Here is a 19,254-nt window from a genome sequence, read left to right as displayed (position 1 = left end):
CTTCCCTTCCCTTCCCTTCCCTTCCCTTCCCTTCCCTTCCCTTCCCTTCCCTTCCCTTGTCCTTTCTTAGTAAAATTCTGAACCTACCAAGAACAACAGCAGTTTTTTCATTGGTATGCACAGGGCTTTTGACCTATTGATTTTTTTCAGAGCAATTTACCATGGGACTTTAGACTCTGAAATTGGAGTTCAGATGACTAATGTAGCCTATACTGTAGACCCCCGCTCTCAGCGCTCTCTGAGACAGGCTTCACTGCCTATGCAGATGCATGGAAATTCACAAGTCACTTCATGAAAATTAAGTAACATTCTCCTGGTGACTGCTGGTTTCATGAATACTCATATTTAATTTATTCTTAAGAACATAAACCTGCACAAAAGTCGCATGTTTGCAGGTTGGATTAAATGAATCTAACACAAGTAAATAGTATCTGTTCATTTTTGTCTGCTAGGTACAGACAAAGCTCAGATTAGTTCTGTGAATCTGGAAAACAAACAACACAGAGAAACAGATATCAAAGATGCTAAATACTCAATAGGTGCACGTTTTCTAATGGAAACAATGGTTATTGTTAATTAGCCTGTATAATTTGGATCATATTGGGTTTACTGTTGTGTGTCAAATATTCACCATTCTGTCCAAAACTTCTCATATACATAATGACAAGAAGACAGATAAACACTAATACAATGCATTACAAATAAACTATATGAAGAAATGTATCCAGTAAAGGACAAAAAGATAGGAAATACTGCAAAAAAAATGTGTGTTCCATACATGCACTGATAGACATATCATATTTTCTAGCATCATGGGTTTCTGATTTTAAATCTTTTGCAGAATAGGTTTTCATAAGGAAGCAGGAAAAAATAATTGTTTGAATAGCAATTAGCTCTATCTGCCTTTTGTATATTCTGGGGTAGCAATTGTCATCACTGGTGTTATAAAATCTCCTTGAATAAAAATATAAAGATAAGACAACAAAATAGGAAAACATTAAATGTTTTAAAAAGGAAAGAAGAGAAGGGAGGAAGAGAAGGGAAAGAAAGGGAGGGAAAGGATCCCAGCTGAAACTCACTCATGAATTGAATGAAACTGTGCAATGGTTCATATCACATGCCTGATTCATGTTAAGAGCTAGCAAGTACTAGAGGATGCCACAGACCAGAAGATGCCTACTGGTTCCTAAGTTAGTGATAAACCATGTTAATGCTAAGACAGATGAAACAAAACCTTTAAAGTTCAGTAGATGGAGCACAGTTTTGGTTAGTGTGTCCTTCCTCAAGGCTCCCTTTGCAGAGTACCCAGGAAGAAAATCTATGATCTCAAGCACTTCTCTATGTGCAGCCTCAAGAGCTGAGCTGGTGAGAGGGTCTCCTACAAATCAGGAAAATATCAGCAGCAAGCACTTGCAATTTGTCACCAGTGTATTCTGAAGGAAATAGTCCTATCAGAGTAAGAACATACTTAGCCTCTCAGACTGGTGAGGCAAAGTCAAGCAGGCTAATTATTTCATAAAAAAAAAAAAAAAAAAAAGAATTTATAAGAAAATCTTCCAAAAATTCAAAACGCTTCTTACACTTCAATCTTAATTTTAACTTGCCTGGACAGGGGGAGACAAACATACTTTATTCACGACAAGCTATAATTCAAATTTTTCTTTGATATTCTAGATGAAATAAATCTTTCATCTAGCTTTTTTCCTAGGGCACTTTCCACAGTTCTTTCTTGGTCTCCAAGGGGATGAACCAGGAAAAGCCCTGAAGAGTGCGCTTTGGTTGTCCACAAGCAAGAAATGCCACATTCCTATGAGAGGTCTTGAATGCAGAGGCATAAGACAGTTATACGTGAGCATCATAACTATGAACTGTTCATCAGAAATGAAGCGTTACAATTTTGGCATTAATGATTAATACTAGTACCTTTGTCACTTTGTTTGTAAGTCTCAAAAATGTTGTGAACTTTATTTTCAGAAAGAATAAAATCTCAAATACCTCTTGCCTCTTCCTGTAATCATCTCCATAAAACAAAAACTTCTGCCTCAACCATCCACGTTCACAATATGAGGTTGACTTTTATACTCACAATAACATATGCATATAGATCGAACCATTTTCTGACCATAGAAGACTGCGAAAGACCAGCTATATGGAAAGCATGAGTTTTTCCTCTTTCTAATATGCTGCCTACTCTTAGCCAAATACCAGTGCACTCTTTTCATCAGAATACACTGGATCAATATTTACTTGGTCTCCAAAATCACCTTGTTTCCCAGTGTTGAATGAACAGAATGTATTGCAAGTTGTGGGCAACAGGACTATGACAAATTCAATAGAATGTTCAAAACTCAACTTTCTGTATGTGTTCAAAGTCCCAGTGTATTTACATGGGATTTTAAAGAATATTGGCTCTGCTTAGTTCAGGGTAGATTGCATCAGTTTCTCAGTATCCTGAGAATCAAGCCAGTGCATTGATGTAAAGCATCAAACCTCCTTCATCTGTGAAGACAATGAGGAAATGAGGACAGATTCCCCCAGGAATAGTGTAAGAGTTAATCCTACTCATATCTTTGCCTAATAGGTAGCTGAAAATAATCATGATCTGTGTTACTATGTTTGGTTTCAGATTGTGCAGAAGTAGAAAAAGCCTAGGCTACAAACATAGTAAATGATAAGACCCAGGACGAGTAGCTAGAAAATACATATATCTTATTATTAAGAATAATAATGTTAGTTGGAGAGACACTTTTTCGATGTCTGACCTTATGTAACTAGGTAATGCAATAAAAATATGATATCTTTGGTTTAAATGGATTACTTATTTGTAATACCTGCCTTGAACATAATTAAAGAAAGAATTAATGCACTTCTGTGTAACATTTAAGTAAGGAACTGTGCTATTTTTCCCACATCCCTTACATTATTTGTCCTCTGTCTGTTTCCAGCCCTGATTCAAATTTAAAAAAAAAAAGCAATGGTATCAATATTCACCTTTTTTTCCTTTTCAACAGGGCCCCAAGAGGTCCTTTCTGCCCCAGGCCCCCCAAGAGGTATTTCATTCCTGTGCAAAGGAATGTTTCATTTCTGTAAGAAAGAATATGGGAAACAGATAACAAAGTTATCTCTTGGGTTTTTTTTTACCTAGTTATTCTGCCATTCTTTGCTGATAATAACTTACTATCCAGTCAGCCTGGATAGTAAGCTGGAAACCTGAGGCAGGGAGCTAGATGCTACATTGATAAATGTTTTCTTGCCATCTATTCCTACAGGGTCTATCCTTACCACGTAGTTAAAGCAGTACTGTTCTCATGTTTCTGTTTCAGCTATTTAAAAACAGCAGTCCCACATAATATCCCCCACAAAAAAGTCTAAAGTGTTAAGCCTACTCTACCGAACATTTGAGAAAATAATATGACAATATAGAAAATGGGACGGCAACAGGTGCCTTAGGACATTTTGTACCTTATGTAGAATTCACATTATGTTACTTTCTTAGATTTATATTTGTCTAAGCATTAGTAAGTATATGATATGAGCTTTAATCTTAGACCTTTTTTTCTGGAATAATTAATTCCACAGGACAATGTAGCACATTCCTAAATAGAAGTTCCTACTGAAATTTGTATGATTTGTTTTACTAAAAAACTCATCACATTGATGAAAAATCATAATATGTTAAGATTTAAATGATTTCTGTTTTCTAACATATGGAGGAGTAAAGGAGAAAATACATTAACCCTTGGACTACATGGTCTGAGATACACAAACCTCAAACAACTAAGGAAATAAATGATTCTCCCAGTGGCACAGTGGGCTGAGTGGCATTCACTTAAAATGACCAACATCATTATGAGTGGTACAAAATTATTTATTATAGGTGTCTATGAAGAGAGATAACTGACATTTTTAAATTCTCATTTGTGAAACAGCAGATGTAAAGAAGCAGATAATTAAGTTTAAAGGGCATTTTGCAACCACAACATCAGAAAGACTAAGAGGTTAAACATTAACCTGACTGTAAATCTCTCCATTATGTCTCCCTACAAACAAGAGTGTATGTGTTTTAACCATTCAGTATCATTCTGTGCAACAACCATTTGATGTCATTGTATTGCATATCACAGACTACAACAAAAACGACCTCAAAACATGATTAAAAACATTAGAAAGTCTAATGCTACTGTATATATAATGTAATGCCTCCACTCCAAGTAATACACTTCAGACACTTCGTGAAAGTCACTCACTGGGACTCTACATGGAGATCATCAGTATAACAGATAACATCTTTAAAAACATGAAATTTACTGAATTTAGGACTGAATCTCATTTGTACCTATATTTGTGATGCCACCTATAGGCTGACCTACCATCATAGACTTTTCTAAATTGTTTTATGATTGGATACGCAGCAGGGAGCAGGACACACTTTTTTATATACCACTATTGATAGTCCTGATGTGAAAAAGCCTTGGAGTCACTATTTCGGACATCATCCCAGCTTGACTGAAAAAGACCTCTTAGAAGTAGATACTTGTAGATACTTACCTACCTGTACTTTGGGAAGTCCAATGTCAGCCTGTGGGTTCGGATCACACAGCTCTTTTCTTCCCGTCAATTTCTTTCTGTGTTTTTTGTAAAGTAAGAAGTTAAAAAAAGAAAAAAGAAAAAAAAAAAGAAAAAACCCTGAGAAACAGTTTTACAAAAGTGTCCTAAAACTGTTATATTATGTGCCAGAGGGGAAAAAAAAAAAAAAATAAGGTTAAAAAAAAAAAGAAAAAAGGAGGGGGAGGGAAGATACAAGCAGAAAATCTTTCCCTTTTTTCTCCAAACATTTTCTTTCAGATGTCCCTTTGAAGTCACAGGCTTATAGTGTGAATGACTGAGAGCAAGAAGCTGTGAAATGTGCCTTTGAGCCACAGACTTCTCAAAGATTATCACAAGGCATATATGACTGTGGTACATGACATCTGCAAATCAGCATGGCATTACTGAGGCTTTGTTCAGCCTCAGACTCTGAGAGCACCAGAGCACCAAAAACTTCCGAAAGGAAAAATTAGATAGAGACGTTCCTCTCATTCTTCCTATTCTGATCGTGCCTTCCCACCTGGGAGTTTCACTGCTAATGAGCACAGCACATTTCTACATATATACACACACATTCTACATATATAAAATAATTTCTTATTATATATACATAAATTAAGTGAGATTACCACCTTACGTTCCTTTCAGCCCAATCACTAGTAGTACTGGGTATTGTCACTTCTCTGCCATTTTATTGTCCCTTTAATCTACCCTCTGAATACGCTATTCTTTGCACTTACTAAAAGTTATTTCTGCTCAGATGAATTTGATTCAACTCATAGTCAAACACATGGATTAGCAGAAAATCTCAGTCCTGACTGGCTGCATCTCCTTATGCTCCACTCACGGATCTGCATTTCTCATCCTAGTAATTTCTTGCTCTCTATGACAACCTGAAAGGAGGTTGTGGTGAGATGTTGATGACTTCTCCTCTCAGGTAACAGCAATAGGATGAGAGGGAATGGCCTCAAGTTGTGCCATGGAAGGTTCAGGCTAGATATTAGTAAACGTTTCTGCTCAGAAAGAGTGATGATGTACTGCAACAAACTTCAAAAGAGGTGGTGTAATCACCATCCCTGCAGGTGTTCAAGAAACTTGTGGATGTGGCACTGAGACATGGTTTAGTGAGCAATATTGGTAGCAGGCAGAAAGTTGGACTAGATGATCTTATGGTCTTTTCCAATCATAATGATTCTATGATTCTTACGTAAAGGATACTGTATATAAGATACTGTGCCCTAATGTTAATATTAAATAGGGAACAAAACTGACTTGTGATTTTGGAATAAACAGTGCTGAAGTTTCTTACAAACTTTGGAGAAAAGCTGAGCAAGGTTAGGATAGTTTCTGTAAGCTATATGGTAGAACTACTGTTCAGCACTCATCTTGAGTGAGAGGGCAGCACCATAGTGTTCAGTCTCAGGATCACTTCCTGCTAGACCCTTCTAAGAGTTTAGAATGCATGAATGATTTCATTTTTCTGAATTTGAAAGAGTTCGTAGAAATGGGAGCTCTGGGAAGAAAACAGAAAAAGATGAGATGAGGAAAACACACTCTAACCTAAAAAAAAACATGACAGCAAAGAGTCTGATCTGAGCAGCAAGAGTCTGCAGAATAAGATGAGAAAGGCAAGAGAGGTTAAAGGTGCTTCACTAGGCAGAAAGAAAAAAGAAAAGGGAAGCCAGCAAGAGGAGAGTGATGTGTGTCAATATCAGTGCTTAAGCCACAGTTCAGATCTGAGGAAGGGGTGTTGTTAAGGAGAGGAGATGCAGTGACAACAGTTAGTAGTACAACAAGGAGGGAAGTGTGCTGGGGAAGATACAATGACAATTGAAATCCCTAAGACGTGACTCCACAGAGAGCTGCAGCTGTTCCATGGTGTTGAACTGTGCCTCTGCCAACTCATCTGATACAGCAGGGACATGGTGTTCTGGACTTCAGGCTCCAGGGGTCCCAGGAGTTTGGATGGATGTCCCTTTTGCTGTTTACTTCTTTCTATTGTATTTTTGTACAATTTACCAGTGATCATACACAAAGATACAGAAATCCTAAGAGAAATGCAATTTGTGATGGCTTCAGCTCCTATGAAACAGGCTTTATCTAGACATAAATATCTGAATCCCTGTTGATTATCTGAATATCCTACCTTCTAGAGGCAGTCCTATCAAAGAATTGATTGCCAAGGGTCCCAGATCCAAGGTCATGACTTTGCTGATGAACTGAGCAAGAAAAAAATGACAGGGCAAGAGGGAAATATGTTAATATCCACACCATAGATAACAGCAAAGGAAACAGCAACATAAATTTGCAGAGGAGAAATTCATCACAATAGAAAAAATGAATACACTGGAATTAATGGGAACTTCTAAAAATCATTTAAACTTCCTTCACCAGTGAGGTTGTGGAGGCCGTATCTCAGTAAATTGCAACAGGATTTAAGAAATTAAATATTTGAATGACACTTGGAGATGAGATTTTGAATCTGCAATTCACTCAGTGCTTTGAGACTTTATTCAGTATGCAAGAGACATAAGGGACTGCTAGCCAGTGTCTCCATGGGCTGTCATGGAATAACATAGGCACTGAAAATAAACTCAGTAAGGGATTTCTTATGAAAACAGAGAATAAGAGACAGGAATTAAAGAAAACCTTTTTTTTAATCTACAAGACAACTTTTATGTGCATTTTTGCTATTTTTCTGACATGTTCCACTGTTTCAAAGAAGCAGTTCAAAATAAATTGTAAATTGACAGAATTTAACAGACAAAACTGAGGGTATTCTGTTTAGAAGGTTTCGATCCTATGTTTGTTTGTCAGAATGGATACTGTTGTTCAGAGACATCTTAGAAATATTCATCTCATTGTTACAAAACTCACTTCTAGCAGAACAGATGAAAATTGTTTCACTGAAAAATAGGAAATGTCAGGAGAACTGAAAAATATAAAATCCCATTTAATCCAGGTTGTTGAAACACATTTGTATATCTTCAAAGTGCTTAGGTGAAGTGCTCTTGCACAACACTACATTTCTTTTGCAGTCACTCTTCCTTGCTTCTCCTCATTTAGTTCCTTCTTTCTTCATTCACATCTCAGCTCTTTTTTTTTCCCCTCTATAATTTGCTGCTTCTTGCTTTCAACTCATTTATTTTCTCTTTTCTATCTCCCAACAACTCCTGATAGGCTTTTCTTTAAGCATGCTCTGGTGCCCATCAGATAGGTTTGTGCTACACGGAGGCACGTTGCAATGCAGCAGTTGCTACTAAGAGATTCTGCTGTGGCACAGCACAGTGGGAGGGATTTAATCTCGGGCATGACAACCAAGGGACTCTGCAGTTTGATGAAGGAGATTGTTCCCAAAGTACTTTACTAGATGACACTCCTATCTAGATAGTATTTCACCTCCCATCAGCTTGTGTTACCATCAAATATCAGTTTAAAGGGTTTTTTGATAAAGAAGGAACTAGGTTAAGAGAACTGAGACGTGAAGTGACACTGTAGAAGATGGGGGTAAACTAAAGCCTCAGTAAATAAAAGTCATTAATAGTCTTCTTCCACAGATGTGTTTGCTGTGGTCTAAGGTGAGGAAACAGAATTCACAAGCATGCAAAAAATCCCAACAGATAAGCCTGACAAATGAAGGGAGCAAATAAACTATAGCACAATTATGAAATTTTAGGAAATTAATAAAAACAGTATCAGAAATGAGATAAAAGCAGACTCCTTACAAGTCATGTCGTGCTGGCAACAGCCTTGGTGAAGTTGATACAGTGGTTCTGTCATGAAAGTAAAATATGCAGTAAAACAGAAAAACACAGTGTTTGAATCTCTAAATCAAATTATTTGAGTCTGAAGTCTTTGTGCGAGTGTGAATTTGTTCTTGGTGTTTTTGTTTTTTTTTTTTAATTTATTTTTTAACTCATTTGGGAATCAGAATGAGATTTTAAGGGGACATATTTATCACCATGACTCTTCAGCAGCTTTTTATCCCTAGTCCTCTTTGTAGAAGTGATATCTGCAATTTCCTATGTGGAAAAACAGCATTTTTTTCTACATACTTGTTTTCAAACAGTTCCTGTGACAAGAGGTTGGGGTATAAGTTATGCTTAGCAATCATTGGCTACTGCTTCCTGTGACAGAGAGGATCACCTGAAGCCATGGCACCTAGAAACATTTTCCTCTGTAGCCTTTTCATGCCTTATGGTACAAATCTGTTTACAAAATAATTGCTATCTTTTTTTTTCTATACCGTATTAGGATTATTCCTCAGGCCTTTAACAGTTTTGATTTCAAATAATCCCATTTAGCATGTTTAAAAGCTTGCATTTCAAACATTCCTTTTTTTTTTTTTTTTTTTTTTTTTTTTTAGCTTTCACAAACATGCAAGAGAGGTCAGAGTAGGAAATGTTCAAGCTCTGCAAGATCTCTCTAAAAACCAAAATAAGTAGAGAACTTGAAACTATTTTCTTATGCATTACAGTCTTCCTGGCCTAGTGATGTTAAATATGATTCTAACAGAAGGTACATGGTCAGAGACAAGTCCCCCTGTTTCCTGCTATTAAGTTAACCTTATTAAATGTTACATTATTGTTTAACATAGGATAGGGGTTTCTCTTAATGCAATGATGAATTATTCATAGGAGAAGCTAAGATATTTTACCTTGTTAAGTGTAACTGCAGTGTGTTGAGACCAGTATCTGGAGCTATGCATCAGAGACAAAATTAGACGTGGATTTCTTAAACTGCAGTGGAATAAAAATTTTATTAGTTTGCGACTACAGCTTGTGCAATTAAAGCAGGTAGCAGACGTTTAGTGGAATGTGACACAGTCAGATTTAGAGAGCCTATAATAATGTATTAGCTGTACATAAATGCCACAGAAATAATATTTCTAGATAAATACTACCTGCCTGGGCAAGGAATATATAATCTTCAAGATTCTCTGTCCACGAAAGGGAAAATGATCATGTACTCACCATAAACATACATGGCTGTAATTAATTATCATAGAATCATAGAATGGCCTGGGTTGATAAGGACCACAATGATAATCTAGTTTCAACCTCTGTGATATGTGCAGGGCTGCCAACCACTAGACCAGGCTGCCCAGAGCCATATCCAGCCTGGATGTGTTTTATATTTATAATTAGCTACAGAAAGCACTTTTTCTGAGATTTTAAAATATCTTAAAAGTGTAAGTACTGTTAACATCTTTCCAGAAAAACTAGGAACACAAACTTGTCTATATTTTGGATCTTAAATCTATCTTTTGAAAAAAGAAAAAAGTCTTTCAGACTGCAAAATGGTCTTGAAAATGTAGATTCTGTTCTGGGAATTTAGGTACCACTATTTTCTGATAAGCTAAAGAACTAGCTAAGTTCTTCCACTATTTCTCTACAGTTACCTCAAATTGGTCTGCAGATGTAAATAAAGATTTTGTCGCCCTCTTAGAAACAAGTGTGAACTTGGGTATAATATATGCTTAAGTTCTTGCAAAGAATTTGGGCCAAATCCTTTTATATCTGAGTCAGTTTTCTTCTCCATGCTTCTAATCATTGTCTTAGGCAAGTGATTACGTAAAATGGAAGGTATGTAAAAATTGCACCAGACTAGTGGACACAGAAATGGAAGGGATTCAGTTTTAAAGCTCTAGAGGACTTCGTGCAAGAGTGACCACAATGGGCTGATAAGATGTCTGAAAAGTACTGGTTGAGTAAAGATACCTTCCAATTTGAGTGTGCTAGATCATTAGTGAATCAATAAGGAAATATTTGATAAAAGGCAGTGGGCTAGCACCTATTCCAATCAAAGGAAAAGACTTCTGTTTTTAACTACAAGAAGAGTCTCTTTGGGCCTACAGTTTGTCAATATTTCTGTCAGCAACACTGCCACATGTTACAAAACCTCTGAGGAACAATGAGAGTCTCCAGGGATTTATTCAGGGTCCTGCAAGGACATCCACAACTTGAAGGGATTTGCAGAGATTCACTGAAATGTCACAGTGTCTTTACTGGACTCACTGGAGGATGAGGGATTTAATCAGTAGATCTTTGTGAGATCCCCTGTGCTGTCTTATAGCTCTTTACTATTATTTCATCAACAATATTCTCACACATTTCGGCAGGAAAATAGAATTTAAACTAGGAAAAACATAAGTAGTGTGAAAGTTTTCTTTTTTCACATTTTAAGTCTACAAGTATGTATTTTAAAAAAGAAATGCACTAACTCCAGGTATTCAGAACAAATTATGAGTTGGTTTCACCCAGCCTTCTGAACACCCTCCTCTTTCTCCAGCTTTATCACCTGTCACCTGGAGACTATGAGTAGCTCTCAAAAGGTTTTTCTATTTAATAGCAGAGGCATGATGGCTGATATGAGGATAATGAAGTGCTCTGATTCAAACTGGGCTGCAGAAGGTGTACTTACCTATCACAGCTCTGTTCTTTCAGATAAAATATTCTGGAATCTAATGATCTTCAATTCAATCTTAACAGAAGCTTAAATAACTCTTCTGCTAAGGGAACGTTTATCAGGGCAGCAGATATATATAATTTTAGACTGAGTTCTGGGGTGGATATTTTAACAAAGTGCTTGAAGAAGATAGTTGGAGTCAGATAAAACTTATCTTGTTCAGGTAGACTTGTGTGACGAACTTCAGTCAGCTTCCAGCTACAGTGGCACATTGCAGGGTAGAGAAAGGAAGCAACTTGCTGAAATCTGTTGTTTTGATCGCCTTTTTCCAGCAAGCTTCTGCAAGTGGAAACAAGCATTGGTCCACTGATGAAATGTGTGTGAGGTGTAAGCAAGGTCCTACTTTTGTTGCCTTTTGATGACACCAGTCACTTTTCTGACCCTTGTACAACTTACTCTGCAGCAACAATTTGAGTTGAAACATAACCAAAGAGATGACTAAATAAAACTGCTTGTTCAGAAGTGAATATCATAGTCTAACTATACCTCAGTAGTCAGCCTGTTTATTACTAATAAATCAAAATCTAATGATTTCCCAATTTAATTAAACTATCGTTATGCTCCTTAATTATAATAACACGTAAATATTAATAAAATGTAAATTATAATAAAATGTGGAGTTCCTCCACCTAAGAGATACTTCAGTTGCAAGCAAATCTCCAGCACGTTTTTGAGGCCATCCTACTGCTGGGATCGTCTGTTTTGAGTGGTAACTGCCATTGTATGCCTCTAGGTGGAGACCCTATCCATTTAGTTCAGCCTTCCACAGAGAACAGTAGGATGTTTCAGAAGATGCATGGTTCTTTTCATTCACTAGATAGAATATTAAGGCATTAGCTTAAAAAAAAAAAAAAAGTTACAAATTACATGACAAAAACAGATGGGTTGCATTAAAAAAATGTAACTTTTTTTCTAATATTTGCAAATGCTTATTCATATTTAATATTTGTTGCACAGGCCATCCATGTCAGAGATTTCTTTCCATGCCTGTGTGTAGTACATATTCTACTCTATTTTATTCATATTTCAAGCTGAACCCTACACCTTCTGTAGAACCCAAATACCCAGAACTTAGGAGAGGAAATGCCACTAACCAGCAGAGCGATTGAACGATTTCCACTGTTAGGGTTGGCTAATATGACATATGGTACATTGGCATATTTCTTAAATTTAGGCTTTTTTGTTATGCTTTGATTTTTTTCCTTTCTTAGTGATTAAAGAGACGAGTGGTGACATCTTATTACAAGGACACTGCAGGGTGTAGTCTTGTTAGATGTTTCTAAATGGGGTATGAAGGAGCCATGCCTATCATAAAATATACTCCATCTCAAAAGTTGGGTAACATACCCTCAAATCTATACATTATTCCATCTGATAAATTAAGATGTCTAAAATTTCCTAAAATCTCTAAGTTCTCCAACTTGTATTGCTGTTGTCTATTTCCCCTTTTATTATAATTGGTATTGCATATCTAAGTCTCTGCAGAATATTCACAGTTTCAGATCTGTACTCCTTATATTTAAAATTTCTATTAAAGAACTGTTGCTGTCTGCAGCTGCAGAAACACTTTGAACACTGTCTTTAACTTAAGTACTAACCTAAGTACTGTAGTTAATTGGCAGTGTGTACTGGGGATGTAGATTAAGCTATACGTGGATATAGTACACAGAGGGATTAAAAACAACTTTTAGGAATTGACCATTGTGACACAACAATATCTTGTATTTTTCCTCAGACCAGTATTACTTATTGTGAGATTAATGTCTGTACCATTCTCAGTTGATAGCTGTCCTGGGGCTTCGGCTTCTCAATCTAACCCTACAAAGGAGCTTGATAACTAATATTAATAATGCTCCCAATAAGTTTTCCTATCCTTTCTCTTCGTTTATGTTTTCATTCCTTACTCAACCTTGGACATGCACACAGGAGAAGGACTGACATCCATTTGGAAGCACTGAGGTATGAGCCTCATTTTCCAGGATCTTTCAGCTGGTGTAAATGTCAGGTGAAATGTCACAGAAACCAGTCAATGTTGAGTACTTGAGGATAACAGCAGTAGCTTCTTCCTTTCCCCTTAATAACCACCTCCTTTTACATTTCATACACAATGATTTTGTCCTCTCATTTCTGTGTTATAAAACTGTATTGATTGTAGCAACATTTCCAGTCCAAACTGTGCAGCTTACTTGCAGAAGAAAACAAAAGGCTATTCTACACTTTTTAGTTTACCAAAGCTTAAAGGGCCTGAACTACTTACTGTCTCTGAACTGCAGAGGGCAAAGACTCTGTCTTTTTCAATTGTCATTATTCATATTTCCTCTAGTGTCTAAATATTCTTCCACGCTGAGCTGAAGAGTATTGTAGTTCTGATGTAGACTGAGAAGGAATTGCTATCGTATTCCCTTCCTCTTACTATATGGATGACTGTATCATATGTGTGTACTTTGTTATGGTTCCACCACTGCACAGATGAAAGCCTTGCTATCTTTGCCACAAGTCTTGGTTATTTGCTTTCATTGTGACCAAGGATCATTTATATAAAATCCTATCAAGAATAAGGAGACACATGACTGAAGGCATCTCCTCTTCTAGTTCAGAAAGCAAAAATACATTTTTTTTTCCCATCAAAATCAGTTAAATAATGCTATGCCAATTAATTATATTTTTCAAGTTTGCACAGCGTATACAGAAGCAGAGTTTAAATTGGAGTGATGTCAGTTGCCCAAAGACAGAATGCAAATACTCTCTTGATGAGCCAGGTCCTGAAAAACAAAGCCATATCTACATTCAAAGCTATGCATACAAAAAAACATAAGAGTAATTGTACTAGTAAGAGTCTATCGGCACTGCAGTAAAAACAGTACCAATTTAGTAGAAATACATAATTATCCAAAACATCTAGGTAAAACTCCTTTTTGTTATCTGAAACAAGACAGATTGGATTTTTGTATATACTGCCTGTATTTTTCATCGTGAAATTTTGAATACAGGCTAGTTGGGCTCATAGTATATACAACAGTTTTAGACTAAGGGAAAAGTAGTGAGCAAGATGTGCTTAAGAACAGTACAAATCCTCAGGTCCTAGGAATAGCACTGAGGTAGTAATGCTGTTGCCAGGACAGTCATCTTCTCATATACAATTCCCTGCTGCTTTTATTATTATTATTATTGCTTTATTTCACTTGTTAGTGGCACAGTGCTAGTTTGCTTTTGTTAATGCTCCATGGCACTGTTTCAAGAGTTGTGCATGAACTGTTTATTTTGCCTTCACGCTCTTATTGATGAGATGGGGAAAAGTAGATGTAGGCAGTCCCAAAGAGTATCGTGTTTTGTAGGACATGTTGATTAAGAAAAACAAACTGCATGTGTGAAAATAAGAATGGACCACATGGAAGCAGTAGCATTGTGCAGAGAAGGTTTTAGTCTCAGATAGGTGGCAGAAGATAATCACAGAATCACAGAATTGTAGGGGTTGGAAGGGACCTCCAGAGATCATCGAGTCCAACCCCCCTGCCAAAGCAGGTTCCCTACAGCAGGTCGCACAGGTTGGCATCCAGGCAGGTCTTGAACATCTCCAGAGAAGGAGACTCCACCACCTCCCTGGGCAGCCTGTTCCAGTGCTCTGTAAAGAAGTTCTTGTGCACATTTGTGCGGAACTTCCTGTGCTGCAGTTTCTGGCCGTTTCCCCTTGTCCTGTTTCCACTCACCACTGAAAACAGTCTGGCCTTGCCATTCTGCCCCCCACACCTTAGATATTTATAGACCTGGATCAGGTCCCCTCTCAGTCTTCTTTTCTCAAGGAATAACACATACAGCGAAGATTTTAGTCTTCTCATATTCGAGATATTTTCTGATTTTTGTTGTTGTTGTTGTTTGTTTGTTTTGTTTTGTTTTGTTTTTATCAAAAGCCCAGAAAAGTTTCATCATCTCTCTTAAAATCTGTAATAAAATCTGACAAATGTGCACAGTGTATTTGTCAGAGGCTTGGGGTTTTTGTTTTCCTCTTTTTTCACAGTATGGCATTAAATGGTGCCAGAAATGAATTTAGAATCAAAACCAATGCTGTATAGGATCAAATTCAATTTAGGAAAAAATACAATTTTATTCTTGATACAGCAAAAATGAAATCCATTTTGCGTAGGTTTGTATTGGAGAGAGGAATTGGATCAAAGACAAATAAAAGTTAGAAAAGTTTTGAGCTCTGAAATCTGAAAAGTACTCAGAGTAGCTATGCACATAGATTGCTGGGTATTTCTATTTAAATCACTGATATGGATTTCAGGTGTAGATTGTTTGCTTTCTCTTTCATCTCTTGACCTTTTTACAGTTTCAGAGAATTGAAAGAAACCATTAAATCCTTACCACATTTTACTTGGCAATATATACAGTACAAAGGAAGGATTTGTTTAACAAAATTTGACAGGCATGGCATATCAGTCTTTTTTCTTTTTTTTTTTTTCAGTGTAAATATTTCTATAGCCTGTTTTGTGACAGATGTTGATGATTTGTTCACAGTGCAAAAATTGTAAGGATTTCTGAAGGGATCAGATCCTGTCAGGGCAAATGGAAAACAGACTCAGCAGAATGTAATTGATAAATAACTTCTGTTGGAAGATTGTGAGCCTATGGTTGGTATCCAGTCCTTACCCCTTTCTTTTGCCCTCCTATTTCTGAGATGAACACCCTCAATTACGTAATTTCGCTTTCTTACCCTCAGAATAGTTCCACTTTCTGATCAAATGGTTTGCAGGAATAAACTTATAGACCAGACCTCTTTTTTTGTATTCCCCATAACTTCTAGGAAGATAACAGAGCCAGCATGCTCTGTCAAAGTTCACTCCAGCCTTTGTTGAGTTTCTCCTTGTGAGCGGTGATAGCGGCTCAGGTCAACCCACCAGTGCCCAGCTGCTGCCTGACCTTGCTACCACCCACTGCAAAAAGACCTGGCATCAAACCATGCCAAAAGTTCACATACTGTGAATACCAACTAATCTCCCCATTCTACCCCCAACACCTATGGTCAACAGAAAGGTAAAGAATGATTTTCAGCACTGCGAAGAAACTCTTAAGAGAAGAAAAACTGCTACACTGAAAATGTTTCTCAACCATTTACCAAAGATCAAACAATTTTTTTATATTATGTTTATATTATATTAATATTTCTCAGACTTGCACATTATCCACGCACTGATTATACTGCTTACATTTCGCAAAGTCACGTATTTTAAAATATATTTCAGAAAATGAACTCGGGTGCAGGAGAAATTTCTTACCTTTTCTGGCTATTCTCTGTTCAGCAAGAATGTGCTTCATATACAAGGATAAATTATGGTAGCCTGTGTGAGTTAGTGCCATATTGTGCAGCTCACGCAAATATCCATGGGCTTGCAGAAGAGATCTTTGTTTGCTCAAGAACAAGATCTGGTACTTCTCATAATGGGAGGTCATATTACCTTAAAACACCTCTGTCCATAGATCCGTCTGATGAGTAACATCTGTTCCCATAACAACTGCCTTTCCAGCAAGAGGGATAGGGTCTGCAGCTTGACAAAAATAGAAGTAGTTCACAGGCAATCCTGTTCTAATGGAGTCCCAGTAAGGATGAAAGATCTCCCAACAGGCATGATTCAAATCCTACTGGGGTCAGCAAAAGACAGTACGGCAAGTTCAGAATCTTCGGATTACAAAGCAGGAATGCCCCCATTTCTGTTCATATGTGTAAAATAGTAGTTCCATCAGCAGGGATGAGATATATCAATTTCAATCAAACATTTTTTTTGCATTTTTGTACCTTCTCATCAACACACATAGGTTGCAATCATATTGACAAGAGAAAAGATTTTGCTAGGATATGTGACAGCAGAATTCTCCCGCATCTTTTTCTATACCTGGGAAAGCCACAGTAGTTAACATAATTTGCAATGCAGAATTATCAGCTTTCTCACAGCAGGAGAGCATCATGAAAAGGGAAATCAGTGGGAAAGGGACTCTTCTGCTTTGCTTCCATTCAAAAGAACAGTGAAATCCTATTCCTATCAGGTAAAACTAGCTTTTTGGTTTCATTCAGCTCCCAGAAACTCAGATAATAAAATCAGGGGAATGCCCAGTATTTCCACTGTAAATGGAAAAAAAGACATCAGAAAATACTTAGGAATAAAGTTAGCTGGGAAGCAGTAATTCAGTTTCACAAGTTTCAAGGTTTTAAAATGAATTTTAGTTCTCCAGAGGAATAAAAACAAAAGTCTGAACATTTTATCACAGCGTTATTGTACAGAAACATCCGTTTTTTCATTATAAAGCATAACGTCTTCCTCTCAGCTTCTCTCTTACCCTCTTCCTTTCTTTTCCCAATCTCTCTTGCTCCCTCTTTGTCACCAGAGGTAGCTGCAAACCCCTGGATCACAAATGCTTTTCACATGATTTTTTTTTGAAATCAATACATCTTCATGAGTCAGTTCATCTTTTCTTAAAAAATTCATTCTGTCAAAAATGTTCATAATTCTACTTGGGAGAAGTCCCAAAAATGTGATATCTTGCTTACCCAGTTGGACAGTCAGCCGCACATTTGGGGTCCCTGCTGAAATGCCAGTCCAGTAGACTAAAGATTTCTGGGTTAATCCTCCCTCTCTCTCTCTCTCTCTCTATATATATATATATAAAATACATAAAATGTATTTATTTATTTATTTTGCACAGAATGTAAAGCCTATTATACTCCCTTTGGCCTATTCTTACCACACAAAATACATATTTAATTAAAGCATTTCTCCTCATAGCTTTGTTTTCTTGAAACTCATCCCAAGGACTTTAGGGATATACCTGTGAACAGCTGGTATGAAAAAATCTGTCTAGCCTTACAATCCTCTGTTTATCCATGTGTGCACCTTACCACTGAACTGGCAAACAAATCTTTTAAAAGATGAGCTTCATATTCTGCCAGATGTATTTCTTTAAGTATAAATTACGAGATTACAAAGTCACCTTAGACAAAGACCCTTCACCCTGGTTTAGCAATTTGACTTTTCCACAGAGACAAACTTGCTTATTTTTCAGGGAGATCAGAAGGGCTTTTTCTGTTGTGTTGACATTTGACATCATCTTCTTCCTTCTGCATCTGAAAGAAAATAGTGCTAAAAAGACAATGAAAATGCACTGCTCTGTTTAAGTAATATGGGTTATATATTTCTGTGCATCAACAGCTTTGTTATAGGAATCAGAGAAGGATTCGTTACCCTTGAAGTATAAAAGGTTCAAACATAACTGATTTTTTCTACCTTCTTTTGCCTGAATCTCCAATTCTTGAAGATCTGTCTTGAGGAAGTGGTGCCTTTTGGGTGGGAGGGAAAAAAAAAAAAAAAAAAAAGGAAAATATTCCAATTAGAAACAATCTAACTTCTCTGTCACATCTGGCCTTCATGCTTCAATAATCCCTTGAGCACAGCTCATAAATAATGAGAGCTCAGAGACTGTCTCTACAATTCCAGCACATTCTATTGATTTCTAGGGGATGCACAAAAGGAGAGTACATATCCTTATGGCAAAATCACATGCTGCTTGTTGGTCTTCTAGCAAATATATTTTGCTAGTATTTTAATTAATGTTTATTGAGTACTGCCGATAGGTGTACATAGCAAAAAAGAGTTGCTGTATTTGAACAGAAGTGATTTTTATCTGTTTATTTTTTTATAGTTTTCCTCCTACCCATTTCATACCTTATGTCATAGTTCTATGCAATATAGATTAAAAATATTGTGAATTGAAAAAAAATTATAATGAGGAAAGTACAAGCAAGCGAGCATCAAGAGAACACACCATGTTTAAAGAAAACACATACACAAAAGCAAACAAACAAACCCAACATTTTCCAGGCACAAATAGTCAACTGAACATATAAAATTATTTTGATTTCACTGAAATGAAAAAAAAAGACTAATTTATATACATCTAATGAGAAAGCTAGAGATGGAGCTGAGGTGAGTCTACTAATTCTACTGCCTTAAGGGCAAAATCTTTGCAAATGCTCTCTCCCTCTCTCTCTCTCACACACACACACACACACAAATAAAAATAAAAAATAAAAAAATAAAAATAAAAAAGAACAAAAGAAAGAAAGAAAAAGACACATCAATATAAGAAAAGTAGGTGGAAAGATGACACAAACTTGTTCCATACACTTTACAGAAGCATACCCAGTCAGGA

General features: G+C 36.7%; 1 protein-coding gene across 5 annotated transcripts in view; it reads left to right on the top strand.

The window, feature by feature from the left end:
* The window catches only part of CHRM2 (cholinergic receptor muscarinic 2), a 97,359-nt gene that overhangs the window by 70,501 nt on the left and 7,604 nt on the right, over positions 1 to 19,254 (top strand). The window contains exon 1 of one of the 5 annotated variants that reach the window (XM_042890002.1): positions 2,443 to 2,545. The exons of the other annotated variants lie outside the window; for them this stretch is intronic. The gene's annotated coding sequence lies outside the window, so the exon portion shown is untranslated. Of the gene's footprint in view, positions 1 to 2,442; positions 2,546 to 19,254 lie in introns of those variants that run through there. 5 annotated transcript variants of the gene reach the window in all.

Source organism: Lagopus leucura, unplaced genomic scaffold (assembly GCF_019238085.1).
Source record: "Lagopus leucura isolate 7727_CA_CO unplaced genomic scaffold, USGS_WTPT01 Super-Scaffold_100159, whole genome shotgun sequence".
In the NCBI taxonomy this organism is placed as follows: domain Eukaryota; kingdom Metazoa; phylum Chordata; class Aves; order Galliformes; family Phasianidae; genus Lagopus; species Lagopus leucura.
The sequence above is the reverse complement of the archived record's forward strand: the minus strand, read 5'-3'. Positions and strand labels throughout refer to the sequence as shown.